General features: G+C 42.2%; 1 protein-coding gene across 2 annotated transcripts in view; it reads right to left on the bottom strand.

The window, feature by feature from the left end:
• The window catches only part of LOC108513927 (acyl-coenzyme A synthetase ACSM2B, mitochondrial), a 39,192-nt gene extending 36,318 nt beyond the window's left edge, over positions 1-2,874 (bottom strand). For both annotated transcript variants that reach the window (XM_017849898.1, XM_017849904.1), the window contains exon 1: positions 2,687-2,874. The gene's annotated coding sequence lies outside the window, so the exon portion shown is untranslated. The remainder of the gene's footprint in view (positions 1-2,686) is intronic.
• Between the last annotated feature and the right edge of the window lie 4,070 nt (positions 2,875-6,944).

Here is a 6,944-nt window from a genome sequence, read left to right as displayed (position 1 = left end):
TGCCTCAGGGGAGGCCATCACTATTGCCTCAGGCAGCACAGGTTTTATCACTTCAGACAAAGGTGGAAAGGCTGATGGCAGCATGGGACTGGGAGGGGATGTTGCCACTAATGGGAATGGGGAAGCTGTTTCTTCTGGCAAAAAAAGTTCACCAGAGTTTACAAACTCAGTGTCCCCAGCTTCACCAGGGTCCTCCCACACGTTCCTATTCCAAATTGCAGGGTCTTATTCTTTTCCAATTTATCAGGGGAAACAGCCCCCAATATTTCAACATAGGTTCTTTCTATTTTCCCTAAGTGTCAGATGGTCTGAGAAATAAAGAGAAAGAGTACAAAGAGAGAAATTTTACAGCTGGGCCTCCGGGGGTGTCATCACATAGTGGTAGGACCATGATGGCGACCTCAAGCCACAAAACCAGCAACTTTTTATTAGGGATTTTAAAAGGGGAGAGGGTGTATGAACAGGGAGTAGGTCACAAGGATCATGTGCTTCAAAGGGCGATAAAGGTCACAAGGTGAAGGCAAAATTAGAATTACTGATGAGGGTCTATGTCCCACTGTGCACACATTGTTTTGATAAACATCTTAACAGGAAACAGAGTTCGAGAGCAGACAACCGGTCTGACTAGAATTTACCTGGCTGGAATTTCCCAATCCTAGTAAGCCTGAGGGTACTGCAGGAGACCAGGACACATTTCAGTCCTTATCTCAACCTCATAAGACAGACACTCCCAGAGTGGCTGTCTATAGACCTACCCCCATGAATGCATTCCTTCCCCAGGGTTGTTCCTTGCTGGGAAAAGAATTGAGCGATATTTCTCCTACTTGCACATCTGTCTATAGGCTTTCTGCAAGAAGAAAAATATGGCTCTATTCTGCCTGACCCTGCAGGCAGTCAGACCTTATAGTTATCTTCCCTGGTTTCCTGAAAATCACTGATATTCTGTTCTTTTTCAGGATGCACTGATTTCATATTGTTCAAACACACATTTTACAATCCATTTGTACAATAGTGGTCCTGAGGTGATATACATTCTCAGCTTATGAAGATAACAGGATTAAGATATTAAAGTAAAGACAGGCATAAGAAATTATAAGAGTGTTAATTGGGGAAGTGATAAATGTTCATGAAATCTTAACAATTTATGTTCAGAGACTGCAGTAAAAACAGGCATAAGAAATTATAAAAGTATTAATTTTGGGAACTGATAAACATCCATGAAATCTTCACAATTTATCTTCTGCCTCAGCTCCAGCCGGTCCCTCTGTTCGGGGTCCCTGACTTCCTGCAACACAATCAATGCCCTCACTTTAACAGTAGACACTTGGTGAGGCTAGGCATGCACCTTTCATTGCAGGTCAGCCACTCACATGATAAGAGCTTATGTCTGTTTTTCCACAATTTCAGCTCTTTCTCTATAGGAGATTAGACTCTCACTCAGGGCAATCTTGGCAGATTTGAGGCTCAATATGTGCTTCTGAAGCTGGGAGATAGAATCCCTGAGTTCATCATTTTCTTTCATCACTTTATCCACTGAACTTAGGAGCAACCAACCAGCTTCATTATGTTCCTTGGTTCTCCATGTATGGTCAAAGGTATTATGTATAGGGTCACTAAACTCCTTGCCTCTCATGAGCAATGAATCAGGAGTGTCAAATGCATTTATTTTGTATAACGCTTTAAACAGTTCACATCAAGGGCTATCAGTGATCTCCATACTATTAGAAGTAGAGTCCTTAGTATTTTGGGGTCTAATCATATTAAGAAGCCAACTCCATAAACCCCAAAACCAACAAAACAACTCCATCCTTAATATTCTATTCCTCTAGAACCACTTCTGGCACCAAAATATGTATTAGTCAGGGTTCTCTAGAGAAACAGAACTAACGGAATATATATACTTAATAAACTCATATATATAAGTATATATATGAGGTGCAAGGAGAGCCAGTTTGAGTTCCAAAACTGAAGAACCTGGATTCTGATGTTCAGGGGCAGGAAGCATCCAGCACGGAAGAAAGATGTAGACTGGGAAGCTAGGCCAGTCTCTCTTTTCATATTTTTCTGCCTGCTTATATTCTAGCCATGCTGGCAGCTGATTAGATGGTGCCCACCCAGATTAAGGGTGGGTCTGCCTTTCCCAGCCCACCGACTCAAATGTTAATCTCTTTTGGCAACACCCTCACAGACACACCCAAGGTCAATATTTTGTATCCTTCAATTCAATCAATTGACAGTGTTAACCATCACAGTGTCTGACATTTCTGTCTCCTTTTTTTCTACAGAATAAGAATTGAAGATTTTTGTACCTGCTCCTGAGCAGAACTATGCATTGCCTTTGTACCTGCTGGTCCCTCTCTTTTTCCATAATAGGCTCTTCCTCATTCTTCTGGCCTCACCTCCTCTGAGATTCATCCTTCTCTGACAACCACCCCACTCCCAGCCCCCTGTTACCACCCTTTTCCAGCTGCCCTCGTCTCTCCCTGTTGCTGTGACAAAGGTACCTTTTCCTCTGCCCAGTGTTTCCTCCTCACTAAGACTTGACAGGTACTGCCTTTCATGGTCCCTAGGAATTTCTGCTTTTCTGTGAGGATTTTTGCTCTTCTCACCAGCCATGACTCTAAAAGATTGGTGAGATTATCATGGATTATGACCCCATCAGTCCATTCCTTGAAACAGTGCTCACCTGCCAAGTCCTCTCTGGAGGTCTTTCTGGGGAGAGCTTGGACCACCTCCTCTCCAGCCAGCAGCTCCAGAATTCCTACAGCCTTGTAAGAGAGCACGGTAACTCAAGAAAACAACTTCACAATCCCTGCACTCTTGGAAAGACAGCACAGCTAATCATTGACAGTGGATAACTTTGGAGTCTTTCAAAGAGTAACAGCAGTCCTCCTAGCCAAGTTTACAGACATTACAAAATTAGGGCATTTGAGGCCAACTGGACTTGCACTTTCAGTCCAAGGGGCATGAAGCAGGTTTATGCCCAGGACTGACAGAAAATTATTGCTTCAACCAAAGAGAGAGAAATGGAGCTCACATGGGCTTGATGAACACTCTTTTAAGTCTTTGCTTTGCTTGGTTCCAGCAGACCACTTTTGCCTGGTTTTCCTTTTGCTTTTTCCTTCTCTTTGGCTGATTCCTCCTCGTCTTTATCCACACTCGCTCTGTACATTACCTCATCAAATGTCATAGCTTGGATACCATGTGGCTTGCCAATGGCCCACACATGTGTGTATCCAGCCTGGTTTTCTCTCCTGCATCCTCATCTGCCCGACTTCTCCACCTGGATATCTAACAGGCATCTCAAACACACTTTGTCCAAAGCTAAGAGGTTGATCATATCCTTCCCTGTCCTCTCCCATTCCAGGTATGGTTTTATCCATCTCAGCAAATGACATCCCTATTCCTCCAGCTCTTCCAACTTCAAATCTTAGAGATTTTCCTGACTCTTTTCTTAAACACAAGGATGTGAAAAAGCCATCAGGTTCACCTGCAGGCTACACTCAGAGTCTGACATGTTCTCTTCCCTGTTCCAACTCAACACTGTCCAAGTAAGTCCAAAACTCAACAGGGAAAAAAAGTCTTTATATCTCTTTATATTTATTTTATTTGGAAATAGGGTCTCACTCTGTTGCCCCAGGCTGGAGTGCAGTAGTGTGATCACAGCTTATTGCAACCTCAATCTATCGTGCTCAAGCAACCATCCCACCTCAGCCTCCTGAGCAGCTGGGATTACAGGCACATGCCATTATGCCCAGAGAATTTTTTAATGTTTTGTAGAGACGGGGTCTCACTATGTTCTCCAGGCTGGTCTTGAACTCCTGAACTTAAGTGATCCTTCCATCATGACCTCCCAGAGATTACAGGCATGAGCCACCATGCCTGGCCAACATTGACTTAAAGCTGGTCTCAGCCCATGCTTCAGCTCTCTCATGCTGGAGTTGCAAATTAGTGATCCTACAGTTCTGTGTCTTGGGGGTGGCCCCACTTCCATGGCTTCATAGGATTTCCTAGTGGGAATTCTTTGTAGAGGATCTTACCACAAAGCATCTATGGCTCCTACATTCTGGGTGCCTGCAGAATTAATACCATTCTGTCTTTCTTGGTCTCTGGGCCTGTGATGGAAGGAGCAGCCTCAAAGGTTTCTGAAATGCCTTTGGAACCTTCTTCCTAATTATCCTATTAGCACTAGACCCCCTTTTAGTCATGCTTTAGCAAAGAGTTATTCTGGCACATCGTTGGATTCTTCTCCTGAAAATTGTCTTCTCTTCTCTACCACTATGTCCAGGCTGAGAATTTTCCAAATTTTAATGCTGTTCTTCCCCTATAATTATACACACAGTCTTTAGGTCATTCCTTTGCTGTCATGATTTAGCATAAGCTATTAAAAGTAACCACACCACTTCTTGAACACTTTGCTGCTTAGATATCTCTTGCACCTGACACCGTAGGTCATCACTCTTGGTTCAGCCTTCCACAAAGCCTTAGGGCATGGACACAGTGCACCCGAGTTCTTTGCTACAGAGTAACATGGGTCAATTTTGCTCCAGCTCCCAACACGTTTCTCATTTGTATCTGAGACTTTTCAGCATGGCCTGTACTGTCCATATTTCCATCAGCATTGTAAAAAATTTAAATTTAGGACCTTCCAAATTCATCATGCAAAAGGGAAAACCTAAGCCCTGAAAGCTGACTGAGGTAACACAACTTCCCCCACTCTGGTGCATGACCTTTGCTTTCTGACCTTTGTGTTGAGATGTTATACATTAACTAGACTCTTCTTTATTCAAATCTGAACTAAACAACATGAAGATAGAGACCCTTGTGGACTGTCTCCTTTTAATAGAATGTTAAACTATGCCCTTAGAGTGTCATCAAAAGTAGCCAATGAAATCTTATATCTGTATGTTAGCCTTTTTTTAATGGAAAATGTTGTAATTTTGTTCATCAACTTCATTTTGCCAGTATAAGCAATCCTCATTTTCCCCTTACACCAGGAGCACTGCTCACCATTCTTTGGAATAGCTGTGCTCCCTGCATGGCTGCACTCATACTTTGTGCTTCAATGAGCTCTTTTAACTAGATGCTGAGTCTTTTGACTATTTTAGGTTGACAGCATTTTGGTCACAACCATTTAACCAATCTCTAAGAAGTTTCAAACTGTCCCTCAAGTTTTTGTCTTCTTCTGAGCCCTCCAAACTCTTCTAACCTCTTTCCATTGCCCAGTTCCAAAGCTTCTTTCACATTTTCAGGTATCTTTATAGCAACACCCTACTCCCTGGCAACAATTTCCTGTTGTAGTCCATTTTTTGTTGCTATAAAGAAATATCTGAGACTGGGTCATTTAGTTCAGAAATGTTTATTAGGCCCATGATTCTGAGAGCTGGAAATTTCAAGATTGGGCATCTGCAGCTGGCAAGGGTCTTGGGATGCCTCTATTCATGGTAGAAGGTGAAAGGGAGCTGGCGTGGGCATGGATGACATGGTGAGAGAGGAAGCAAGAGAGATAGTGGGGAGATGACAGGCTCTTTTCAACAACAAACAACCAGCTCTTGTGGGGAATAATAGGATTAGGACTCACTCACTCCTGAGGGAGGGCATTAATCTATTCATGAGGATTCTCCTTCATGACTCAAACATCTGTTAGGCTCCATCTCAACTTTCAATATAAGGTTTATTGGGAGCAAACATCCAAACTGGAGCACCTCAGAACACCTTTCCCCTCGGAAATATCTGTCCTTATCAATTAGTCAACAAATATTGACTGAGTGCTACTCTCAGATAGACACAGAGATAAGCATGACAGATTCATTCCTGTTCGGAAGTGAGACAGATAATAACGTGTAAAATAATTAAGTTCATCTTATATACCATAAAGGATAAGTCAGAGGTCAGATCATGTCACACCTCTCCTCAGAACGCACCAGTGAATCTCAATTTCATGCAAAATTAACTTCAGAGTTTTTACCTTATTATTCAAGGTCCGGTATGATTTTCACATGCTCTCTTCATCTCTGGTTTTATGTCCTGTTCCTTTACCCCCTTATTCACTGCACATCAACTACATGGTCTTTCTTCCTGTTTCTTGAAGGCACACTCTGCCTTAGGGTATCTGCACTTGCTGTTTTCTCTTCTCAGACTGATTTTTCATAGATATCTACATGGATAACTCTCTCTCCTACTTTATTTCCTTGCTAAATATTTTTGTCAGCTTCTCAATGAAGCTTACCTTCTCAAATTGGCAATCCACCTCCAAGTTAGTTCTTCCTCCTCCTCATTACTAGGCACTATTTTCCCTAATACTCACTACCTGCTAACATATCTACTTACTATTTTTGCCTCTCTCTCCTTCCATTAGAATCTAAGCTTCATGAGGGCAGATATGTTTCCCCGTTTTGTTCAATGATTTAGCTCAAGGACTTTTAACAGTAGCTAGCACACAGTAGGTACTCAGTAAATAGCTGAGAGAACGAATAAGGGCTGTAAAGAAAAGAAAACATGTTGTTATGATAATGTGTGTGCCTGTGTGAAGTATGTAGCTGTGTATGTGAGACAGCCTAAGTGCATGCATGTATGTTTTTGTGTGTGTGCATGTGACTGTGTGGGATGTATGTATAGCTGTTATGTGTATGCGGTTCTGTGTGTAAAGACATGTGTGTCATAGGCTCAAAATAAAGGGATGGAGGAAGATCTACCAAGCAAATGGAAAACAAAAAAAGCAGGGGTTGCAATCCTAGTCTCTGATAAAACAGACTTTAAACCATCAAAGATCAAAAGAGACAAAGAAGGCCATTACATAATGGTAAAGGGATCAATTCAACAGGAAGAGCTAACTATCCTAAATATATATGCACCCAATACAGGAGCACCCAGATTCATAAAGCAAGTCCTTAGAGACTTACAAAGAGACTTAGACTCCCATACAATAATAATGGGAGACTTTA

This window comes from Rhinopithecus bieti, unplaced genomic scaffold, assembly GCF_001698545.2.
Source record: "Rhinopithecus bieti isolate Rb0 unplaced genomic scaffold, ASM169854v2 scaffold_1918, whole genome shotgun sequence".
Taxonomy (NCBI): domain Eukaryota; kingdom Metazoa; phylum Chordata; class Mammalia; order Primates; family Cercopithecidae; genus Rhinopithecus; species Rhinopithecus bieti.
This window is presented reverse-complemented; position numbering and strand designations above follow the sequence as displayed.